Below are 26,110 nucleotides of genomic sequence, written 5' to 3' on the forward strand. Positions count from 1 at the left end.
GGAATCATACTGAATTAAAGGAGATCCTAATTTAATCTGATCAGTGCCCTCATAAAAAGAGGAGAGACAGAGACAGAGACACAAAAAGAAGGCAGTTCAGAGACTGAAGTGATGTGGCCACAAGCCAAGGAATGGCTGAAGCTACCAGGGCTTGAGGAGGCCAGGAAGGATCCTCCCCTAGAAGCTTCAAGGGAGCATATCCCTGCCAACACCTTCACATCTGACTTCTAGCCTTCAGAACTGTGAGAGTAAGTTTCTGTTGTTTTAAGCTACCTTGTTACCACACTTTGGCAGGTGCTGTAGATATGAGTGGCATCATGGCTAGAACTCTGAAGAGAGATCAATCTGGGTTTCAGCTCTTGGGCCCTCCCAGGTTATGTGACCACCAGATAAGTTACTTCATTTCTTTTAGCTTCTGTAAAGTGGAGATGATGTAAGTATTTGCCTCATAGGACTGTGTATAGGTTAAATAAATGATGTGTGTGAAGTGTTTAGCATAGATAAATCACTGTGCGCATGTGTGTGTTTGTGATCTTGTCAACACTGGTCATTTTGTTTGCTGACGTTAAGAGTTACAACCCTGGTGGCAAATGCACTGTAGGAGACCAGTACAGACTGGTCTGAGTCAATACAAATTATTTCCATTCTATTGAAACAAGGTATTCATCTTTCAGTTCTCTAAAGTACCTGTATCTGTACCAGAAGTCCAATGTAGAGAAAGGAACACAGAATTGAAAGTCTGAAACCTTAGCTTCAAGCCCAATTTCTACTGCTTTAGTAACTGTGTGACCCTGAGAAAGTGGCTTGATGTCTCTGATCCTCATTGGCCACTGTCAAATGACATTGATAATTAAGACCTCACAGGCTTGTAGCATAAATCAATGAGACAATGGTCATGAAAGGTTTATTAAATTGTAACTTCCCAGAAGTTGTCAGTTGTTCTTGTTACTGGAGCTTAGCATAATGTCCGGTGCTGAGTTTTCTGCATAGATGAGACTCAATCCAACTGATATTTATTAAACCAAATTGTGTTGGTCTGAGTACCCCTGCATCTAATCACAGTTGTTTTCATAGGCGTGTGATTTTCCTGACTCTCCCTATTTGTTCTGATGGGAACATATGCATCTCAGTGGACTGATGATACAGGTTTTCCCTAGACACGAAGTGACTATGTGAATGCAGACATATATTCCTGGTGAGAGGCCCTGAGAAGAACAGAGTTCCTTGAGCACCTTGGATGCCTGAAAAGGGAGGTGGGATTTCCAGACCTTTTCACTGGATCACGTTCTGGATTCGCCTGGGAGGGAATATGGCGGCACCGTGGCTGGTGCAGAGAGTCAGTGGAACGGAAATCCCAAGGCTCGTGTGAGCTGCGGAAGGCCGCCGGCCAGAACCTTCTCAGAGCAGAAAGCATTTCCTGTGCTTCCATGGCCGTCTCCCCTGCCTGCCTCCTCCCAGCCTGCCCCACTAAGGCTCAGGATTGAGGCCATTTAGCTTCTGTAAATACCAGGTTTCATCATCTTAACCTCCAAGAGATTATGCTTTTTGAGTAAAACAACTGAAGCAGAAATCTTGAAAACTTTAATTACGATGGGCTCGCACTGCTTGCTTTGTTCAAGACCAGATCCTCAAGGCAGGGAATCTCTGTGGCAATGTGAAGGGTGTGGGTGGCAGCTGATGCCTCTTTTGTCTGCTCCTGAGCTCTCCCTGTCTACACTGGCCACAGCAAGCCCAAGGGCTCCACGGCAGTGGGGAGCAGCCACCCTGTCTGGCTATGCTCTGGGAATTGTTCAGGGGAGAATTGAAGGCTAACAAAAAGGCAGCATTCTGACACAGGTGGGGCTCAGAAGCTGGCCGGCATCCTACCCACACCCTGGAATTACCCAAACTGACAGTTGACAACTGCACACAGTATCTGTCGTATCTCCCCAGTAGAAACTGACCTAAGTTTTGCCATAAAAATGCTGTCAAAAAAGGAATCTTTTATGTGAGGATCCAAAAAATAAACTTAGAGCTGGACGAGTATCTCCCAGGAAACGTTCTTATTTTCTCCCATCCAGCGATTCCACAAGACAACCCTGGCCTGGGCTGCCATGGACTCTGCCCAAGGTTCAACTGTGGCAGCTGTTTTAAACAAGAGCCTCAGTGGATTTCTCTTTTCCCTCATTCCAGATGACCTCTAATTATTCTTTTTAAGCACAATTTTAACAATTTCTTTGCACATGCATCTAACCATAAGCTGTTGCACATAGATTTAGAAGTAAGCAAGATAAAAATCTCAGAAAGCCAGGTTCCTAGAAGCTCTTGAAAAGATCTTTGCACTTTATCCTTGTGCTTTTACACACGCTTGACTCTAGAATCTACATTGCCACACACAGACTCGCTAGCATGGACTGATATTTGATAAGTGTCTTCAACCTGGGGTGTTGGTATCTGTGTCCATGCCCATAGCCTGACCCTTGGCTGACTATGGATTCTAGTTCTCTAGCCTCGCCTCTGTTCAATTGCATTCTTATCAGCTCTATCCCTGGGTTCTACCCAGAAATGCCTTCCCTGGCCACATTCACATCTACCTTGTCTGCTAGGCGTGGCCACACCCTGGGCAGGGACTTCATGAGTCCTGGGTTCTGGATCTATAAAATGGGGTTAATCACATCTCCCTGCCACCCCATTGTTTCTCTGGGAGGATCACAGTGAGCATGAGGAGTCCTGTGAGTTACTCCTCAAATATGACCACCTCCTTCCTTCTGATGCTCCTTTTTCTGGAGTTCTCTTTCCTTGGATCTGTGCATGACTTCCCTCTTCACATCATCTGGGTGCCTGCTTACCGTCATTGGCCCCCTGTCCCTAATATACAAAACTACACCCTTACCCTATCTCCTTAAGGTGCTTCCTCATTCTCCATGACTCTGATCTCTACCTGGAATTACAATACTTATTGATTTGTGTTCTGGTTTAGTGTCTGTCTCCCTCATCAGAATGCAAGTGCTAAGCAGACAAAGCCCCTGACTGTCCAATCTTCACTGCATCTCAGCATCTCCTGGTCACTGCCTGCAACAGAGACGATGCTCAATAAACACTTGCTGAATGCCTTACTAAGTGAACAAGTGATCATAGTGACCATGGTGATCCCTGTCAATGTTGGTCATCATGCATACCACTTACAGGGGTGGGGTCCAAAGCCATCATGGAAAGTGAAGATTGAACAAGGCAATGACGTCTTGAAATCCCTTTGGAGGCCACCATGTTGAGGCTGATAAGTCATCTCTCACCCTGTCCCCTCTAGTTTTCTCCAGTGGTGGAACATTCTATTGTTTCTTTGGTAGAAGATCAGAGGCAGAACTAGGCCATGGTTTTGGATCCACATTGCATGAGACATGCCCATCAATAAGCAACAGAATCACACCCTTCTTGGTAAGTTGTTCACATGTGTTGGAACTGGGACCCATTTAGTAAAAGAAGCCACAATGCCCAAGTCATGCACACCTTGGGACATATTCTCTTTGAGTGGAATCATAGACAAACCCTCCCAAGCTATTTGATCTAACCATCAACACTGTGATCATTTTCTCCTGCCCCTGAAGCCTCGTGTTTATAGTAACTTTATAAATGATGCTATACCCCTGTGCTTATTCTTAACACTTTACCTGCCCCATGCCCTTAGTTTTGGATCAATCTGGTGAAGATGCTCTTGGAAGATGGCCCTACTTCCTCCAATGACTCACTTCTGTGCCTCAGTGACCCTCCCCTCCAAGACTGGGGCATACCTTCCTAGCATGTGAGTCTTGTGCATGGTGACATTCTAGCCTAGGTTTTGCTACACAACCAAAGTGAGTCATCCATAATCATTGACTTATTTAGAGCTATTTTTCTGTAATTTTTTCTTCCTTCAAATTGCTACCTCTGCTGAAAAGACCCCCAGGCACAGAGACAATAACATCATTCATTAAAATATTTAAATCAGCTGCAGCAGCAGTAATGACCAAGATGAAACCTTAAAGCACAAATTGCCTGTAACAGAGGCACCTATTTTGCCAAAGGGGCTTGAAATGGTCTGGATTTCTGGTGCTGGCAACGACTAAACTCTTGTCAATAGAAAGGATCTCAGATTAGGTCCTACGTTTGCAATCTGGGCTCATGATCCTGAAATGTTTCCTAAAGATCACTAATCCCGAGGTCTAATAAGATCTTCACTTTTAGTGCCAGAAATACAATTCTCATAATATGATAAAAACTGTTACTTAAGATAAAACTGATTTTCACTCAGTTATCTGAAAAAAGCATCACAAATAACAGTTTTTTTAAATGTTTTTATCAAAAGATTAAATTTTGCTGTACCTCCTGAAAGCAAGTAATTGCCAGTTGATAGAATCTGGGATTAGAACAAAGACCCTGGTAAGTTAAATTTGAGAAATAAATCTAATTTGAAAAATAGAAATAGCAGCATTTTTTGGAAGTTAAATGAGCAGAATATTTAGTGAAGGCTAAAGATTGGGAGGTGGTGTTGTGAAAAGGTTAAGAGCAAAGTCTCTGGGGAAGAGAGGCCTGCTTGTGTCCCGTGTGCACCATTGTAGGACGAGCTGTGTTCATGACCTTTGGCAGGTGGCTTAATGGCTCTGAGTCTTGGCAACATCCTCTACAACATGAGGCACTGCATTTACCCAATCCAACTCTCCTCCAACTTCCGAGTGGGGCTGACTATTGGGAGACACTGCCAGAAGGTCAGAGGGGAGGGGAAGGAAAAGCCTGTGTGCTTTCCCCGCTCTCCAGTGTCATGTTCCTCTGTGTTTCCAGCTCCTACTGGGAAGTGTCTCCTGTGGCTCTAGCTCCCACCAGATGGCCTCTGCTCCTGGGTTCTGATAATACCATCTCCTTTCTTGGTGGCAGTGGCTTCCAGCTGTTACTAATTCCTATATTCTCTCACTATTCTCTTATTTGACTCCTCAGAAATTCCATGGCTCTGTGTAACCAATTCCCAATATCTGACTCCCTCCAACTGAAGCACCTGGACTAATTTCTATCTTCCTAACTGGGTACTTCTTCTTAACCTCCCTTTCTCTTCTTATCTTCTTTTCTTCCTTTCTTCCTCCCTTCTGTTTATTTTTCTTTGTTTCTTCTCATTATTTAAATTGGTTATAGACCCTAATCAATATGATGACCTTTCTTTTACTCGTATTTCAAGACCTGGGTCAAATCTTATTTCCTGAATGAGGCTTTTCTTTTTGTCACCTTCAGCAGAAATAATTATTTTTTCCTCTTTACTGCCATGTCTTCTATTAAACCTCTTTCATAACAAACCATGAAGATCTAATTTATTTAGTTTTTTTCCTTTCTTTTTATCTGACTTCTTTACCAGACTGTTTCTTATTCATGTTTGTGTCCTTAGCTTCTGGCATGGAACAGAAATTAGCTTATGTTATTGAGTTAATTGAACTAATATTTCCCAAATGATAACAGCAGGTGTTGCATTGTGCACTAAGGATGCAAAGGTATCTCTAGACTCAACACAAGCACTGAGTCCCTCCAGATTCTCAATTACCAACACCTGGGTGACTCTGTTTCAGGCCTAACTTTGCCCCCCACCCCCGACTCCACCAGCTAGACCTCCACCTGTGGATTTGGGTTTTCTTTGTTTTCTTGGTGGAAGAGGATCAGGAATAAGAAAGGCTCCATCCTACATCTGCTCTGGCTGCCTGTGGACTTACAATTTGAATTGCCTCTCTCTGGGCTTAGCTCCTGATCTCCACATCTATCAAATAAGGCATTTGAGCTGAAGCAGGACCCTTTAACTGGAGCGCAAGGACTCTTAGGATGTTCCTGGAGGGCTTCTAGCAGCCTGTGCACATTGGGAATTATGGAAAACTTGTTGGATGTGTAAGCATATACTCATTTTCCTGGGAGGAAGGTCCACAGCTCTTGAAACAGCCCATTTCAGCCCTGCTATTTTGTGAGTCCAAGAGTCCTTGACCTTCGCTGTGCAGGCCGTGGGTGGCCAAGAGTGGCTGTGGAGGAGAGGGCAGCTCGACTGCAGGAATACCTGCCTCTTTCAGAGGAATTCTTCATTTGGTTCTGATGGAACCAAAGGAAGCACTTCAGGATGTTATAATTTTTCCCCATCACCCCATTTTTAAAAAGCACTGTATAATTCATAAACTATCTGCCTAAATAAATGTTTATCTGAACACTGGGCAAGAAGCCTGCAATATCTCCGTGGAAAATGAATTATTTTCTAACCTTTGATGAATTAGTATTTATGGGACTCAAGCAAGCCAACAAACCCATCCTCCTCTTTCCCTCCCCATGCCCCTCCTTTTCCCTTGAGGAAAAATAAAAACAAATCTCTCCCTGTTCATCTGGATTATCATCCAGATCTGAACAGACAAGGGTTCAGGTTATGGCAGCATCAGTGACTGTGGTAAAGTCCTGTGGAGGAAACAGACTCAGGCCAAATGTGCAAAGAAAATCCACATGATTCTCCACAGAGTCCTTGAGGTCAGATGGCTGCACAGCTATCAGGCCTGTGGGTTGTCCTTGAAGCTGGGTGTTACTGCCTGCCATACAATCCATCCATACAATGAGTCAAATGTCAAATTCCTTAACTTTTCTTTTTTCCTCTACCTACTGTCATTTGGAAAAAATACTCAACATCATAAAATGTGTCTGATCCTTAGTCATCGATAACTCAGGTAGATGAGATCAGAGCAAGGAGTGGTTTCATTATAAAATGCAGGAGAACTATTTTGCTTGAATTTCCCAGGGTAGACACTGAGTCAGCAGGGCTCACATTGGCCTGGAGATCCTTAGGAAGCCGTTTTCCTCATACGGGTTCAAGAAGACCAGGAACAAGTGGCCTGGTTGTTGTATCTCAGGGTCAAATCCAGTGGGGATGCAGGTAGAGTCACTGGAGCAAGACTTGGCTTGGGGTTTCCTCCAGAGAGAAGACAGAAAGGCACGTTTTCAGGGGCGAATGCAGAATGCAGCCCCTGGAAGCCCAAGATGTGTGCAGGCAAGGAGGGCTGTGTTTCTTGTCAGACTTGGAAAGGAGTGGGAGAACGCCGTCAGGCAATCAATTAGGCTAGAGGTGAGGAGATCAATACAGCAGGTTTGGAGGCAGATGGCAAAGCAGGAGACAGTGATAGGCTCATGGCATTGGCTTTGCTGAAAGCTCCCCCACTCTGAGAATAGAGGCAGATCCGATGGTGAGAAAAGGATGGTTGATCTGAGGTGTTAGGTCATGCTGGACACAATCCGATGGACAGCTTTCTAGGTAATTCTGACCTCTCTGGAGGTCAAGGTCCCCATTTATAAGTTGGTATAAATAACCTCCATTTTTCTCCTACTCCTCAAAAAAAGGTTTTGTAGTGAGACATGAGGGAGAATAACCATCAAAGCCTTAAGGAGATTACCTGGATCCAAAGCAGTATTACTTATGACCTTTACAAGCCAAAGAGCAAGAAAGAAGCTGGCTGCATGCACACAGGCCCTTAATGCTCTGCTCGGCAGCTCCGGTGTCTGGCACCCACACCAGGACAGTCAGCACGTCCCTAGCTTCTGTGGCCAGATGAACTTTGGGAGAAAAGCCTCTTTCTCCTTCCCCATCTCTTTCCCTTGAGTCAACTACGTTGGGAACAACTCTCCTATGCCAAAAAATGTTTGCTAGCTTTTTAATTGGACAGTGCATATCCCATTTTCATTGCTTAACCAACTTACCTTTTTAAGAAATAAAATAAAAACTTTAGGAGTGAAGTCAAAGGGGATGAATTCAATTGCTCAAGCACTTTTTCCCCCTTAATATGTACCCACTTGCTTTGCTAGGCCTCGTCTTATGCTTCCCATCTGTGTACAAGTATTCATCCTAGCACTGGCTCTGTGGAGACCTAATTCCCTTTGCCGTGTCTAGGAAAGGCAATTATATCCTGTAAACATTCCATTTGCTGTCAGTGCCTGGAGTATGTTTTGGTTAACTCTGAATCCTTCAAAGCACCTTCATTTGAAGTAATTCAGCAGACAAGAGGATTATATTGGGGTCCACTCTTTGGGGGTTTGTGCTGATAGCTGTCCAAGCTTGACCTCCACATGTCTGCCTGAGGCAGGCTGGTGTGCCAAGGCTAGTCCAGAACCAATTCAAATGCAAGAGCAGAAGCCAAAACTTTCTTATCTGCACAATGGCTTTGCTGTCAGAAATGCACCCTGACCTCTGATTACAACATGTTGCCTCAAAATACAAGGGGTGGTTTTGGGCATCAGGGAAGGATTTCTGGAGTCAGTGTTGGCTTACTTTAGTCCTTGTGGGATGGACAGAGTTTGGACAGGCAATGGGTAAGGGGAAGAGCCTTAATGCGGAAATCCCTAGTGTCAACATGATTAGTAATCAACAATCAGCTGTGTTACGAAACAAGCGGTGTAACCAGATTTGGCATTGTATGGTCCCCCACCAGAGCAATCTCTTAGGGCAATCCAGCCTGATTCTAGCCAGAACACACTGGTGATTGTCAAAACAGCACCAAGACCCTGGCAGGAGTGCTTATTAGCAACTGGTGGTGGTAGCTGGTCCGCAGAGGGCCCTGGGAGGACAGCAAGGGGAGAAGCCTGATCACACAGACAGGCATTAGATTGAGAATTACCATACCTGGGCTCTGATATTGCCTTTACCACCAACACAAGGCACACGATCTCAGTTGAACACTTGGTCTCAGTTCCTCTCCTGGATCTCCTAGGTGGAAGTGGTTTTCCCTAATTTGGGGATCCCACACTTGATGACAGAGACCCTTAATCACTTGGCAGCAGAGTCTGGCTGCAAACTCTGAGGGCAGCAGTGTTGCCCCATTGGCCTCTGTCTCAACCTCCTGGGCTGGCCCACTTCCCTTGGCCTCAGCTACCCTAGGACACAATGCCTGAACACGTGGGTTAAATGAAAATGACTGCAGTCCAATGGAGGACTTGCCTGCCTCTCAGTAAATGCAGGCATTCTGACCCGACTCTTCCTGAGTCTAGGAAAAGCTGGGAAGCTGGTTTGTATCACCATGGTGAGGGGTTGTGGAGTAGTCGAGTGCTGACTCTGACATCTCAGAGGTGACATCTCAGCCCTGCCTCTGTGCTTTCTCTGACACCATTATTAGCCCCACCCTCGCTCTCCTGAATCGCACAGCAGATCTGATACACCCCGCAGAATACAAAGACATGGACTGTCATGCAAATGACATGAAATCATCATCTCGACCTGATTTCTCCCTCTAGAACACTGTGGAAATGCAAATCTGCCAGCACCCTTCCCCATATGTAATGCAAACAATGTTTTTTTGTTGTTTTTGTTTTTTTGTTTTGTTTTCCATCTGGAAATTATTCCCTCTGATTGAGAGGTTCGAGTCCCTTCTGCTTGTAATAATATTATTATTTATAATTTATGTTCTTAATTTTTATAAATAGCGCTCAGTCACCATGGCAACAGAATCTTCACAAATCATTAAATTAAATAATGAGTAGTCATGATGCTTTGCACTTATGTTCATTTTCTTATTAAAAAATAGATCTCCAAGTTTTTTAAAAGTCCTAATTAATTGAGCCCTTCAACCAGTATTTTCTGAAGGTGGGTAATCAGGTAAATGCCTTTTACCTTTCTGCTGCTTCTCTCTTGAAGTCAGGAGATTACAGGGTTGGAGGGACCTCAAAGGTCATCTGGCAAAATATTTCTTAGAATGGGGGCCCCAAATTCCTACTTAGGGTCACCGGGGTTCTTGTTAACAGAAAAGCCGGCTCCCAAGCCTACTCCAGACCCACTGAAATAACATCCCTAGGAGCTGGAACCCAAGAGTATGGACATTTAACCAGCTTACCTGGTGAGTCTTAGGCATGATAAACTCTCACACTCATGCTACGTTACCAATACATGGTCTGCTTTGGGATGAAATACTTCTGGTACAAGGTTTCTCAATTGCAGCACTATAGAAATTTGGGTCCTGACAATCCTTTCTTGTGGGCTGTCTTGTGTACTGTAGGTTTTTGAGCAGCATTTTTGGCCTCCGCCCACTGGAAGCCAGTAGCAGTCCCCCATCCAACAGTGTTTCAATTCAAGAAGGCTCCAGACATTGGCAAAATCCCCTGGGTGTGGGGGTCGAGGGTGTCAAAATTGCCCCAGTTGAGAACTTCTGCCCTAGATTTAGAGAACTCATTCTGGATCGGGGAAACATGGCCTTCTTGTTTTGTTTTATTGTTTTATTACTTTATTTTTTGACAGCTCCATGAGGAATTTCTTCTGCATGTTGAACTAAAACCTGACTCCCTTAAGTTCTGTGTATGAATCCTCTTGGTAGGATAGAGTAACTAGTAGGTGGCATTCACTCTGTCTGACCTAGCACAGCCTTTCCAATCAGAAGCCTGTGATCTTAGGCCCTTTGAGCCACTTATTAGGATGAAATTTGGTCCTTCTTTCAACTGTCCTTCCTAAGACTTGAGTTTGAATTCTCCCTCTAATGGTTTTGATAACACGTCTCTAAAGCAGAAACTTTTTTTTCAGTATCCATATTGAAGATCAGTGCCCAGGTATAAACACAACCATTCTTGAATGGCATTTGTTCTGCCCCTGTTATTTGCAAAGTTACCTATGCGTGGTGCTGGAAAGACAAAGATGAACCTACCGGAGGGGACATAAACTCAAAGTCAATGTATTTCTATAAGCAGGACATAGTCTAATGGTGGATGCAAGAAGAGAAGCCAAAATAATTCCAAGGCAATCCGTGGAGGAGGTGATATAAAGTAGCCTTTTAGCAGAAAGGAAAGCTGAAGGAAGCATTCACGCTGCCTGCGGGAGTAGTTGGTGGGGCCTGCGAAGGAGAAGAGATTGTGTTTAGCTCACTCTGGAAGACAGAGCAGCTGGCAGGCTCAGGGACAGCCTGAGCAGGGCCCCAGGATGTGCCAACGTGGGTCATGTTTCAGGAAGATCGAATGTGATGTGTGATGAGAGCCCAGAAGGCCCAGATGCCACGTGAACACACACCTGAGGCAGAGAGGGCCTGGGCTTCCGGGAAGCAGCTTGTCCATGAACCTCAAAGACCTAATGAAACCAGAGGGAAAACCAGGCTCCCGACTGTGTGGAAGACACCTCCAGTGCTTTTCCGAAGAAGATCCTCAAACATTCATAGGTATAATCCAAAGCAGGGATGGCAAATGCCAGCCATGTGGAAACCTGCTGCCAGTCTCCTTCAGCTCCAGACCAATGCCTGCCTTGCCTCTCTGGTTTTTAGAGAGGCCGTTTGTCAAAAAAGAAAGAAAGACTCTGCTCCTTGGAATTGTTGGGGAGACTTGGTTTAGAACAGCCATGCCAAAAACTAGTTCCCAGACCTGGCATGCATTGCTTCTCTGAGATTCATTTATTTATTTATTTATTTATTTATTTATTTTACCTGAGCAGTGAAAAAAAAATAAGACCCACTGTTATGGGTTGAATTATGTCTGCTCAAAATTTGTATGTTGGAGCCCTAAGCCCCAGGACCTCAAAAATTGAAACTTATTCAAAAATGGGCTCCTTACAGATGTTCTTAGTTAAGACAAAGTCACACTGCAGTAGGGTAGGCCCTAATCTAGTATGATTTGCATCCTAATCAAAAGGGGGAAATTAGACATGGAGACATGCACACAAAGAGAACGCCATGTGAAGAGGAAGGCAGAGATCAAGCGATGCTTCTCCAAGTCAAGAAACGACAGAGATGACTGGCAGCCAGCAGAAGTCAGGAAGAAGATGGAAAACACATTCTCACTCACAGCCTCAGAGGCAGCCACCCTACCAACACCTTGACCTCAGACTTCCAGCCTCCAGAACCGTCCCAGAATCAATTTCTGTTGTCGAAGACATCCTGTTTCTTTCGTTAGGCATCTGTGTTATTTTGTTCCACACAGTCCTAGAAAACTAACACAGCCACCTTACTGCATTGTGTGAAAATAAGATGGAATACATGAAAGCCAGAAGGTGAATTGCTTGGCACTTAGTGCAGGTACTGCCATGTGAGCCCAAGTTACCAGTAGAAGAAAGAAGTTGGTTTTGGAAGGGAGCATGTGAGAGCCACTAGAGCCCAGTAGGAAGGATGTGACAAAGGAGCACAGAGAGCAAAGCATGTGGAACCACAGCAGGAGGCTGACTCAAAGGCTGCAGAGGAGCCCTGACAAAAACGTAGGTCATGGAGGCAGTTGAGCCTGTGCCTGTGTTTTAATGAAGTGAGCGATGGACCTGGGGTCAAAACAAGAACAGCTCTCATCCTTAAGCACCCACTAGGTTCCAGACGCCACCTGTGGTGTTTGACAGATGCTGTCTCTCAACCTGGGAAGAGTCTTTCAAGGTAAATGGAATTTCTCCCATTTGCCAGGGGTTTGCTAAAGTTCCCAGGGATGCCAGTCAGCCCAGTCCTCCTGGGCAGCAAGGGGCCCGATGATATCCATGCACAGCATCTGGGTCTAGACAGACGACTGGCTAGTGGCATCCTGACTGTTGGTTAAAATAAAAGTGGAGGGACTTGAATTCAAACCTAGGACCTTCTAGTCCAGAGCTCACTCTTTTTTGTTTTCCTCTTTACTGCCCAATTTAACAGACAGCTTATCTAGCAGGACGGCGAGGCCTGTGAGCCAGCCGCAGACGGTCTAGACCCTCAGCTGCCCCATCTGTAAATTAGAAGTAATAAAATGCATTCCAAAGCCTCCTTACTTAGGACTAAATGAGCTATTTTAAGTGAACGGGCTTTGCAAACTGTAAATTGCCACATAAACATGAGGAGATGAAATGACAACTGAAAGTGTCCACCAGCACTTCGCCTGCACCCAGGTGCTCTTGTTTTGAACACAGCCTTCCGCAGCTAATGAGTAATTTACTCCCCGAAAATCCACAGTGTGTGTCCCTGAGCAGCTTCACCCAGAGCCAGACACTCAATTAATAAGTCCCCATTACCCTGCAAAATACCCCAAACAGACAAAAAGCCATTTTCTAGTAACTAAACAACAGGATTTTCGACTTAAGACACAACACCAGCCTAATTAACTAATTAGAAAACAAAATAAATAATGATCCAATGTATCAGCAAGAGGAAGAGAGGCGCATTAAAAGGTTACTCGGATGCATAGCCTCCTCTGGAAAGGGATCGAGACAGCTTCACCAGGAACCGGACAGTTTTATTGGTGGGTTTTTCAGTCAGAGACCTCTCCCGGGCTGCCATGTAATTACGCCCGTCTCCTGTTAATGGGTAATGGCAGAGCCTGGGCATGCAGACTTTCTGGGTGATGAGCAGTCGTGTCTCTCTCCCTCTGCATTTTCCCTGCGTTTCAACGCAAGCCTGTTTCCAAATTCCTCTCCCGAACAAACTTATCAGAGCTGTAACATCTACAAGTTGAAGAAGATGATGCTATTTATCAAGTGAGCCCCACACATGCACTCAGAGGATAGATTTTGGTCCCTTCCTTTGTAATCCTCAAGCAAATTGCTTTTATGTCATTGCAACTCTGAGTTCTCAGGCAGGCGACTGGGGCGAAAGGTCCCACATTTACTAATAGGAACAGAATCTATACAAGGTATCCAAGTTCATGTATTTATTTTTTTCTGAAAGAGATGAAATTACTTTATTGATTCAAATAAACCGAAAAAATAGAAAGACAGACAAATTACTTAGTTGTAATTTTAAGGACTACCACAAAATAAACTTGAATTTAAGCATAAACTTATGCTTACTGATTACTATTTGAATTAAGCAGTAAGAACTACAATTTAAGTTTTTTAGTTTTATAGATTGAATTTGCAGGTATGCTGTCTTGCTCATATTGAAATAAATTTATTTTTTAGGAATTATTATTTTAGTGGATTATGTCAGAAATAGGGCTGTATTCTTGAGAAGGGACATGTTTTTTCTTGTGCTGGTGACAAAATCATGTATACACCAAACCCCAGTGACACACAGTTTAGCTATGTAACAAACTTGCACATGTACCACCCCCCTGAACCTAAAAAAGAAGTTGGAGGAGAAAATAAATAAATAAAAATAATATTCTGAAAAAAAGAATTAAATAAATGATGCATGTAAAGCTTTTAGCATAGCACTCAATACCTATTGAGCCTCCAACAAATAGTACTTTGAAAAAGAAGACTTTTCTTTTAAACAATAGCTTCTTATGCCTACTAAAGCCATATAATGGGAGCTTGAGCCTCTTCCCACTCCGTGGATGTTCATGACCACAGCCCACTCTGCATATGAGGCAGTGCACTATCCTTAACTACAAAAGAACAAACAAGGTGTCTCCAGTCAGCCTTGGTGAAAATTGACCCTGATCCCCCTCTTCTTTCAGGGGTCACAGCAGCTCAGACAATTCTATAGTGTGAAAGGAGGGATGACTATCATGGCATGAAAAGGCATCACTATGGAATCTTATTTTTCTGGTTATCTTTTCTTTGACCTCATTTAGAGTCTTGAATGTGTGGAAGTAGCCAGAGTTGAGCACATCCTAATTGGTTTTCTTTGCCTCCCTGAAAAGTCCTGTGTACCTTCTCATCACTCATTTATTAATTTGAAAAAAGTAGGGTGATGAGAAGCATGCATCAAGCCATGTGGCAGGTGATACAACACACACTGCCTGCTGGTTCCTCCCAACACCGCTTGATGTGTATGCTCTGGGAAGAGATGGTATACTGTGCCCAATGGATGATGTCCCCATCTTCAGGGGAATGGATTTGATGATGGTTATCAAATGAAATCCAAATTTAAAAAATGTCTCAAATGAAGGAACTGATGTTACCTTCCAAATATTAAGATTCCAAATCTCAAAATGTCCCTAGCGTTTGGTTGGAAAGATGATTCTGGACCTGGGGCTTATGCATATAATGATACCATCACACTTGCAAAGAAGAGAAATGCAGTGAGTTGAGCCTATGCCTGTGATTTAATGAAGCGATGGATCTGGGGTCAAAACAAGAATAGGTCTCATCCTTAAGCATCTACTGGGTTCCAGATGCCATGTTTGCTGCTTGTCAACATCTGTCAAGCATCAAGTGAACAAGTGAAACAATTCACTTTTCGTAAAAGGACTTTATACTTCTCATTCGTATCTTGAAGAAGAAATTCCTTTTTCCTCATTCTCTTTTCTCTGCAAACTCTTTGCATGCACTAAGAATCTAACAGTAAACAACTCCATTCATTTCCTTGTGAAACTTACATTTTTGTAAGGGAGGCAGACATTATCCCAGTTATGCAATCAGTTATTTAATAAAAGGGGCGATTGATGCCACAAAGAATAAGTCCAAGAACTTCAATAGTAGGTAACAAAGACATCCTGAATTAGTGTGGTAGTGAAGGAAGTGGCCTTTGAACTGAAATCTGAGAAAGTCAAGAGACAGGTACTTAGGAATCAGCTTTTGCCGAGAGTGGAGGCTGAGATTTTTACCTTCAGACCAGTAGGGAGCCATGGACGTATTGTATATAGAGCAGAGTCCTGATCAGACTTTCATGGTCATGATGGCTGCTGTATGGTGAATGTGTTGGAAGTGGTCAACATTAGATGAACAGAGACAAGATAGACAACTTGGAGATAGACAACAGGAGACAGGGCTGCTGAGTGGTCCTAGAGAGAAGCTGCTAGGTATCAGAGATGTGCAGGGAGAAATCCACAGGGTTTGGAAAGTGATTAGATTGGGTGGGAAATGAAGGAGAGAGAATTGTCTAAATCTGAGTCCTAAGGTTCAGCTTCTACCATTAGATGAATAGCAGTGCAAAGTCACAGAGATAGTTGGTGGAGAACCTCACACAACTGATCAAAGGGCCTCATTCTGTGAACTACAAGACAATTCAAGGGACGCATCCTCTGCCCCCCAAGTGAGGATATATCACACAGAAATGGGGGATGCCTCATGCCCATCAAGGGCAGGGCTGATGCAAGTCACCCGTTTGGGGCAGAAAACTAAAAGCTAAGAACAGTGAGGAGCCTTGAGGCTGGAGACCCTAGTGCACAGAGGCCATCTGGGCTGCAGGGGACTTGTGGAGCCCAGGCAGGTGCAGTGGGAAGCTGTTAAAAGTAGCACAGCTTTGTGCAGAGACAGGCAGTATGGCAGGACCTGAGGATGGGCCCTGAAGAAAGACAAAGCTGGGTTTGAATCCTGGATCTGCCACTCACCAGGTGAGTGGATTTGGGCAGGCATCTCAACCTGTCTGAGCTTCCCATCTGTATTGGTCCATTCTCATGCTGCTAATAAAGACACACCCAAGACTGGATAATTTATAAAGAAAAGAGGTTTAATTGCCTCACAGTTCAGCAAGGCTGGGGAGGCCTCAATCATGGCAGAAGGCAAGGAGAAGCAAAGTCATGTCTTACATGGCAGCAGGCAAGAGAGCGTGCACAGGGGAACTCTCCTTTATAAAACCATCAGGTCTTGTGAGACTAATTCATATCATGAGAACAGCACAGGAAAGACCTGTCCCACCTCCATGATTCTATTACCTCCTACCGGGTCTCTCTCACAACACGTGGAGGTTATGGGAGCTACAATTCAAGATGAGATTTGAGTGGGGACACATCCAAATCATATCACCATCTGTGGAAGGAAGGTAACCTTAGCATTAACCTTAAAGTGAAGACTGGATGAGATGATGGGGAGAAGAACCAAACACAACAACTCACGGGTGATGGGTGTTCAATGAACCTGCTACTGTTGTTATCATTATCATCATAAGTGGAGCAAACATCAAACCTAACACCAAAGCAAAGCAAAAGTCAGGGTGGCCCCTGCGGAGCAGTGCAGGCTTTAGGGTAGCAGCAGAAAGGAGGCAGGCAGCGGAGACTGAGCTCTGGTGTCCCTCTTTTGCTTTCATAAAGCTTCAGGTTTCTGAACAAACCACAAGCACTCAATCTGAATAATTATAGAAAGTCAAGGACCAACCTCTCATGCTGCAAAGCAGCAACTGCTAGTAATGAACCATGAGTCCACAGCCAATCATAGTCTGACCTTGGCCACAGCCAGAGCCAGTAGGCTTTGTTAGGTCTGGCTTGCAGATTTGTTTTGTTTGGCCTTCACACTGTTTTTTTTTTTTTTTTTTGTAATTAGTAATAAACATCTAACATTTGGATTTGCCACATTAAAATGAGAATTTTCTGCTTCTACTGAGAGACCAGAAGATCTGACAAAGCTTGAGTTCACATGTCAACAGGGTTGGAGACCCCTGGACCTAAAGGGTGGCTGTCTCTGAAAAGAGACACCTGCTCTCCAAGTCCCCAAAGTCCTAGGGTGACTCTTAATGGTTTCTGTATTTTCTTACACCACCCCTGCGTCTCTGACCTTCCTGAGTCCTGTAGCCTTGAGACTTTTTGAAACCTTTATCTGAAGCAATGGTTATCAACTATGTTCCAGGTAGAAACACTATTTCTCTTTAAAGTGGATAAAGCGTCATTAACATGGACCATTGACAGTATTTTCCAAGTCTTAACAGCCATGCACAAGGACACACGTGTGCTCATGCTAAGCAAAGCTTATTGATGAGTTTTCTGAACTTTTTCTCCAATAATGTTCTTTAAAGTCTTAAGCTTGTCTATACTAGAATCTGCTGTCAGCAGCAGATCGGGCTCACATTTACATCTTTGGGTTTTTTTTTTTTTACATTGAAGGCATCTATCTTTCACAGTTCTTCTCCAGGTGTTTTGCCACCTGAATGCTTCTGAGATGCACTTGGCCAAAAGTTCTGGTTCAAAAGAATCAAAAACTCTTCTAGGCCCTGAGGGAAATATCTTTCGACAATTCCTCTTCTCCATTCTCCCTTGATGAGCTCGGGAGGAGGTAAAGAGACACATAGGAAAAAATCTACCTGTTCTATTAAAACAAAACAAAATAAAACAAGGCTGAAAAATAGTAGACAGGGAAGGTATTTTGCCTCAGCAGCAAAATCAACTACTTGTGGAATTTCATTTACCAGAGGAGACAGTGTTTTCTTAAATATTCTGTAGTGATTAGCTGGCAAAATCTCAAGCATTTTTTAACACAAGATGTCTTTGGTCAATAAATACCAGAACTGAAATGTCCTGGGGGTGGAGATTTATGATCTAAGCACAAGAAACACACCCATAAATCAGGCAGAGAAAGCTCTCAGGTAGCCGAGCAGGCATTATGCAGATCTCAGCAGAGGCCCAGGAAGGAAGCCTTGGGGTCCTGGCATGGCTGAGCTCATATCAGCCTGTGGGAGGAAGGGACGGGCTTTCGAAGGCTCCATTTCTTCATCCACAAAGGAATGAACACTTTGGCTTTGCACTGTTGAGTTCCTCTTTTTCTAATCATTGGAAATTTTTCCTTTTCTATTGTTCACAGACATTTGCAAAGACAGACATGTTGTGAAGGACCTGGGGAACCAGGGTGAAATCGTGGCTGGAACACTCGGCTGTGTGACCTTGGGCAAGTCTCTTAAACGTTCTAACATTTTGCATCCTTCTCTGAAAAGTGAGGATAATAATACCCACCATACAGGATGACTGTGAGGATTAAATCAGATAATGTTGTGAAATGCTTAGCACAGTGCCTTGCAAAGTTTCACTTATAGATAACATTTATCAAAGTGCCTGGCACCATGTAGGTCTTCTATAAATTACCCTTAGCCCTTTCCAATGTGCAAAGTTAAGGGAAAATGTGGATGATGCTCTATAATAAATAGTAGCTTCATCCAGATGCAAACTTGACTAAAGCTTTTTGTGGTTTATCTTCATATGGAGTCCAGTTCTGATAATTGGGCTTCTCTTGGGTCCCAAGATCCAGTCTCACCTTGAATTTGGTTTGTTTACTCTCTGTTCCCTCCCAGACTTGTTCTCCATCTCTGGCTTTTTCAACTCTGAGTCTATGCTCTCTTCTCCTCCCTCCCCTGGCCTCCTCACCCCTCCTCTCCTCTTCCCTCTCCTCCCCTTCTTTTCCATTCCCCTCCCTTCCTCTCTACAGTTTAGTCAAAACACTCCCTCATTATCTCAAGTGCTTCCATGCTTTAGGTTACTGTCTATGTATCCTGATGACTCCAAGGGACCTGTAGCTCCCCCCAGTCCTCTCTTCTGGGATAGACAGGTAACCCAGGTACCCCTGTCCAGACAGCTCTTCCACCTGACATTTCCACCAGGGTATGTCACAGGGGTCCCAAATGCAACCTTACCCACACATATCTCTGGATCCTTCTTTACCATTCTCACAGTCATGTTCAGCCTCTCCCATGTGCTGAGCCTTTTGTACGATTTGGAGGAAGCAGCAGTGAGAGGTCCCGGTCTGGACTTGGTGGTGCTCACACCTGGTCCACCCCTGTACTCATCATCTGGGTAAATGTCCCCAGTGACATAACTGCGGCCCAGGTTAAATATCTGAGAGGCCATGCTGACACCTTCCTCTCCTGCATACAAACTTCTCCCACGTCCCGTGGACTTTACTTCCTAGATACCCTTCATGTCTGTTTATTCTGTCCATTTCTACGTCCCCATCCTATTTAAAACCACTCGCTTCTGTCACCTGGGTGACTATGGCAGGCAGCCTTTCAGTGGAACGCTGCGTTTCCCCAGCCATGGCCCACAAAGTACCGAGAATAACTAAATACACAAGCCTGGTCATGTAATCCCCCTGCTCAAAACTCCTGCGGCTTCCCAAGGACTTCGGCATAGAATCCAACGTCTTAACCAGCTTCCAAGGTGCCTCCCCGTTCAGACCCCTGCCTCCATCCCCAGTATGTCTCCAGCTTCCCTTCCTGCCCCTTCCACACTAGACTTTATGTTTTCTTTTTTCTTTTCTTTTCTTTGGAGATGGAGTCTTGCTCTGTCACCCAGGCTGGAGTGCAGTGGCTCGATCTCAGCTCACTGCAACCTACACCTCTTAGGTTCAAGCAATTCTCCCTGCCTCAGGCTCCTGAGTCCCTGGGATTACAGGTGCCCAACACCACGCCTGGCTAATTTTTGTATTTTTAGTAGAGACGTGGTTTCGCCATTTTGGCCCAGCAGGTCTTGAACTCCTGACCTCAGGTGATCCGCCCACCTCGGCCTCCCAAAGTGCTGGGATTACCACCGCACCCAGCCGACTTTATGTTCCTTCGGGTTTTCTAATATGCTGCGATCCCCTTTGCTTCCAAACTTGCTCTGGATCAGACTTTCCACTGCCTGGAAGACCCTACCCTGACTGTTCCCGGTTCCTGGCTCAGGAGTCAGCTGAAATGAGACCTTCTAATAAGATGTTTCTGAGACTTCCTACCCTCGATACATCCCTTTGTTCTACACTTCCACACCACCCCCGACTCTTTCTTAGGAGCTCTTTAGGCACTTGCAATTGTTTAATGAGTTCTAGGATGCGATGGAGTCCCGAGACAATGTCTCTTCAAATGTGCTCCAAATCACTTGGTCAGTAAGCCTTAGAAAAATGCAAAGTTGGGGAATTCCTGGGAGGTGGGGTCTGGAATTTTATATTTTTAGCAAGTTCCACAAGTGAATCTAAGCACAGCAAACTCAAAGCGCCGTTGCCGTGAGTGCTTGGCCCACGGGACGGGGGTGATTTCTTCTCTGGACTCAGGGATGCTGCAGGAAGGAAAGCCTGCACTCGGCATAAGCCCTCAGAACATCCTGGAAAGCTTCTCCCTCCTCAGGTTCTCTGCTATTACTGCATGGTTCAGACATCCAGCTGTCTTAAGATCACTCGACAAGCACGTATGTCACAAAACGTGAACAGTGTTCTGGAAGTGTCAGCACGAGCGTCTTTCTTCTTTCCTATCCTGGGGGGTCTGCCACTTAGATTCCTCTGCTTGGACATTCTTCTGACACATGCATAAGCCTCATGGACAATAAAGCCCCCCTATCCAAGTTATGGGTCTGGAGGAGGCAAATGGAAAAGGCCAGTCTTTCCATCTATGAAATCTGACTACCTTTCAAGAATAGTTACATCTGTGACATCTATTCTACTGTTTCTTTGAACAGCTGCTTAAATCTTGGTGTAGCACAAAATGCAGAGATGGTCAAAGCAGACATTATTTGGTGATTACATGACCCTGGAGAACTTTCTTCATTTCTCTGGCATTCTGATTTCTCTTCTGTACAGAAACAGGTGGAGCACTTACGTGGAGGGGGATTGAAACGTGCAATGGTGCTGGACACAGGGAAGCCTCTTGAGGATATTCACCACCCTCCCCGCCTCCCTCTCTGCCAAGTGCACATCGTATCTAGCATCCATAGAGGCCAGCTCCTCTCTGACAGTGACCTCACTCCTGCCCCCAGGTACATGCTACAATCATCTTTGAACCAGGCAGAAGCACTCCTTGCTATGGTAAATTGCTCTATCAAATGCTTATCTCATTTTATCCTCTCTTGAAGATCAAAAGGACTCATAGCTTCATTTTCCGTAGAGGAAATCTAGAAACTTAGAATTGTCCATTTTTTTCCTGTGATCAATTAATGATTTATCAGGATTCAGGTCGTGGCTGTACTCCTTGCTAGCTGTGTGATACAGGGCAAGAACCCCAATGACATCCCTGCAAACATCAATCATGTACCTGGTGTCAGGCGCTGGTTGGAGTGTTTGGCTGACTCTTCCCCTTTCCCTCACTTTGCAATGATGGTCTTGATTTTACAGGGGCAGAAAAGGAGGCTGGGTGGAGTAAGCCTGTGGTCTGAGCCTCCACTCCTGGGAAAAGGCTGTGGGACAGCAGAGTCGGCAAGTCTCTGTCACTCTCTACCACAGTGGTTGCCTTTCTAAGCCATAGTTAGTCCCATGTGGGAATATAGTGAAATTTTATAAGCAAGGCGATGTATGGGAAATACTTACCACAGCACCTGGCCTTGGTGAGTGTCAGGGCATGCTGCTTGTTATGTCTTAGGCTCCGCAGGTGCTGAGAACTTGGGCATTTCCCTTCACCAAGGTGGCCCACTGATGGGAGTCTGATCATCGGCTTTGTTCCCTGCTTATGTGGCCCTGGCAGCTCCTCTTGTGGCCTCCAGCCTTGCCCCAGGCTCTTTCCGATGCATCCAATCCTACTGAAAGAGATTGATTCCCGTGGCTCCCACGCCTGGTCACGGGCCTTCAGTGCTTGCCTCCACACTCTGGTTAATAAAGGCATGGAGGGGGTGCTCAGTGAGGAGCTAGTGTTGGGCTGGGCCCCCAGCCTGTTGCAGGCACTGTGGAGGGAGTGGCTCCTCCAGGGGCCCCTCACCTGCTGCACCTCCCCACCAGCCCCTAACTCATGCAGGCTCCTTGCAGAACGGGCTCTGGATCTTTCTTCTCCATCTCAGCCTGGGCCCTCCCTGCTCCTCACATGGGGTAATTTGACAGCCTTCTGAATGGCTCCCTACATCCAGGCTCTAGAGCAGGGGTCAGCACATGACAGCCTGTGGTCAAATCCAGCCCTTAGTCTGTTTTCATAGCCCTTGAGCTAAGAATATTTCTACGTTTCTAAAGAGTTGTTAGAAACCAACCACATGACAAAAATAAAGAAGAATATGCAACAACGACCGACTGCAAAGCCCTTTACAGATACTGTTTGCAGACGCCTGCTCTAGACCATTCTTCATATTGACCTTCTCGCCCAGCCTCAAGGTCTCACCCTGATTCCACCCAAGGTCTCACATCCTGTCTCTACCCTGCTTAAAAATCTTTAAGCCACGCTGTGTGCAAAAAAGGCACCCTGAAGGTAGTCTAAGAAGATCTGGATTCAATTCCCAACTCTGATACTTATTAGCTGTATGACCCTCTTGAACCTCAGTCTCTTCCTCTGTGTAATAGAGTTAACAGGGTGAACCCAGGAGGTTATTTGGGGGACCTGATGACTTTGAGGTATGAAAATGCACTCTGAGATACACAAAGCTATTCAAAATATGAAATTTCATCATAACTGTTTTGTCCATGGGCAGTGTCCACAACCCAGAGCCTGCTGTAGACTCTGTCCCCAGCTGAGACCCAGTTTGCTTTCCAAACCTCATCCCTGTGACTTTCCACATGACATCCCAACCCACATGCCGCATGGCTTTGCTCTCACCCTGGCTTGGTTGAAATGCTCTTCCCAGTATCATCTTGCATTTGAGCCCTACCTGATCTTCAGATTTCACACCCAGCTCAGTGGCAGGTGCCTCTGATGTGTGGATCCTGCAATCTGCATGGGGACAGTTAGAGACACGGCGATGGGAGGAGTCTTCAGCAGTCAAAGCGCTTGTTCTCCAGCCCGAGAAGGCATTAACCATTTCAATCTGTGCGCTAGTCTTAAATCTTCTCCTCCCTCCTCTCTCTTTTTCCTTTCTCTTCCCTTTTCTCTCCTTCAACCACTCTAACCATGGAAAACAGTGGCCCTGCCTGGTGGCCAGTAAAAAATATTTTTGGGCTGCCCTCCCTTTTTTAAAAACGTTGAACTTGCGATTCGTTATGAGCTAGAATTGTTAGTATGATTTAAGGCATAATATGGGTTTAGAAATAGTATTTCTTTTACTACTAATAGTTATAACTTTGCAGGATGATGCCTACAGTTCTCATTCAATAGACTCTTTTTTTCTTTTCTTTTCTTTTCTTTCTTTTTTTTTTTTTGAAGCAGAGTCTCGCTCTGTCACCTAGGCTGGAGTGCAGTGGTGCGATCTTGGCTCATGGCAACCTCTGCCCCCTGGGTTTAAGTGATTCTTGTGACTCAGCTTCCCAAGTAGCTGGGATTACAGTTATGCACCACCACGCCCAGCTATTTTTTTTTTTTTTGGCATTTTTAGTAGAGATGGGGTTTCACTATGTTAGCAAGGCTGGTCTCGAACTCCTGGCCTGAAGCGATCCACCTGCCTGGGCCTCCCAAAGTGCTAGGATTACAGGCTTGAGCCACCACTCTCAGCTGACTCTTTTTAAATAAAATTATTATTATTATTATGTGATACAGGGTCTGGCTCTGTCATCCAGGCTGGAGTACAGTAGCACAGTCTTAGCTCGTTGCAACCTCCACCTCTTGGGCTCAAGCAGTCCTCTCACCTCAGCCTCCCAAGTAGCTGGGATTATAGGTGTGCACCACCATGTCTGGCTAATTTTTGTTATTTCATGTAGAGAAGGGATTTTGCCCTGTTGCCCAGGCTGGTCTCCAACTCCTGAGCTCAAGGGATCCTCCTGCCTCGGCCTCCCAAAGTGCTGGGATTACAGGTTCCTATGAATCATGGCCCCCCAGCCACATTCAATAGACTCTTTACACTGGGGTGGGTGCTGTGGCCACAGCAAAAGGAAATGTGCATTTATTTATACAGTGACCAAATGTTTATGACCTGCCATCGTGGTTGGTATGTGAGAGTAAAATCATTCTCATTTTATAGAAGATAACACTGAGACTAAGTGAAGTTGGAATGACTATTCATACTCATATCTGTAACACTAGCTCATTCTACGTGGCTCATCTTAGGGCCCTAGTCTCAATAAGAATTCCCATAGTAGGCTTTCAACTTACTGATTCTTCAAGTCATTCCTAAGTGTAAAACAAGTTATTACTTATGATGCACTATTAAATAAAGTGAGCTATTAGGTTGGTGCAAAAGTAATCATGATTTTGCCATTCTTTTAATGGCGAAAACCACAATTACTTTTGCACCAACCTAATATTTTGGATTGCAATTATTTCAATATACCACTTCATATGATATTTTGGGACTGCCTTTGAATGAGCTCTATTGCTTGTATTGTGCCTCAGTAAAGTCCCATTTAGAACTCTTCTGTAATTCAGTCTTTCAGAAAATCAAGACTCTTTAATAAGTCTGCGATTTGCTCATTCTTGCACATCATTAGTCACTATGTTAAAGAGGCTTTCATGATCAATGTGTTTTGGAAATATGACTAAACAAAGTAAGGTTAGTGCCTTTATAGCAGGGCCTCTTGCATCCTGTAATGCAAGGGTATGTATCTGAGATCTCCATGAGGGTGTTGCCATTTGCTGCTTTTACTTTTCCTGAAGTTCTTTTACTCTGGAAAGTACTATCATGGAATTTCTGACAGCACTGGCATTCACAGAAATCTGTGTTGCCCCCAGTTAATCTTAATTTCTCTCATCGGCACTGTATCTGTGGGGTTTTTCTGCAATGTGAAATAGAATAATGACTATTTGTTATATTTTAGACACTTTATGGATTCCAAAGCATTCATCTCATACGGTTCTTAAAGCCATCTTGAGAGATGGATGTGATTACTCCATTGTATTCACAAAGCAGTGAGAATTTTAGTGTAGAATGGTGTACCAAATAAATACTACAACTTTTCCCCACTTCTCTGAACACATAAGGAAGATGGTAATAATATTAGTAAGTCATACTAACTGCATAGCAGGGCCCTGAAACAAGAATGGGCAATCTACAGATACCAGAAATGGAAATATTTCCTGGAAAGGAGGGTGCTTGGGATGATTACTAGGGGCTGAATCACTGGGGCCTAAGAGGGTGTAGGGAAAAGAGCTGAGAGCCATGCACAAGGCTGCATCGAGGGTTTCAGGTCCTAGGAGGGGCAGGGGACCACATCTGGCAATCTAGGTGTGGCAAAGGACAGCAAACCTGCAGTGGGGACTGAAAATCTACCCCCACTCATTTCTAGAGTCTGCAACTGCTCTGTGTCTGCCTACCGAGTGCTGTGGCTGAAGCCCTGGTCCTGGAACTTGAGAAGCACCTTCTGCATGGGGTAGGGTCTGGAGCCACCATAAGAGTAGGAGCTGTCTGGAAATAAGTTCATCATGTGGGTTTGGGGCTGAACTTAGACACGTACAGAACCTGTGTTTATAGCCATGATAATGCATCTTGGAGGTTCCTGGAATTCAGAGAAGGGAAATCACCCAGGGTGGTGATGACCTCACAATTAAGAATTACACAACACTGGAGGAAGACAGAGCCCAAGTGAGACAAACAAAAACACAGCACAGAGGACTATATACCCGGTGAAAAGAAGGGAACTTAGAGAATCTGAAAAGACATGTGAAACGTTTTTTAATATCCTGAAAGAAAGCAGAGGAAGCAACCATGGCAGGAGGAACGAAGGCTCTGGAGGAAAAGAAGTCTTGAAATAATAACAGGAAGTTAGGGAAGGCAGTGATAAATTCCATCTATAAAAATACATTTTTGGGCCAGGCACGGTGGCTCACACCTGTAATCCCAGCACTTTGGGAGGCCGAGGCGG

General features: G+C 44.7%; 1 non-coding gene across 1 annotated transcript; it reads right to left on the reverse strand.

The window, feature by feature from the left end:
- Positions 1–20,889: 20,889 nt before the first annotated feature.
- Positions 20,890–21,972, reverse strand: LOC100582430. The gene is made up of 3 exons (XR_004028048.1): positions 21,773–21,972; positions 21,369–21,444; positions 20,890–21,097 (listed from the first exon to the last, which is right to left on the reverse strand). It is a non-coding gene; the product is annotated as a putative uncharacterized protein C14orf177 (transcript).
- Between the last annotated feature and the right edge of the window lie 4,138 nt (positions 21,973–26,110).

Source organism: Nomascus leucogenys, chromosome 22a (assembly GCF_006542625.1).
Source record: "Nomascus leucogenys isolate Asia chromosome 22a, Asia_NLE_v1, whole genome shotgun sequence".
Classification (NCBI taxonomy): Eukaryota; Metazoa; Chordata; class Mammalia; order Primates; family Hylobatidae; genus Nomascus; species Nomascus leucogenys.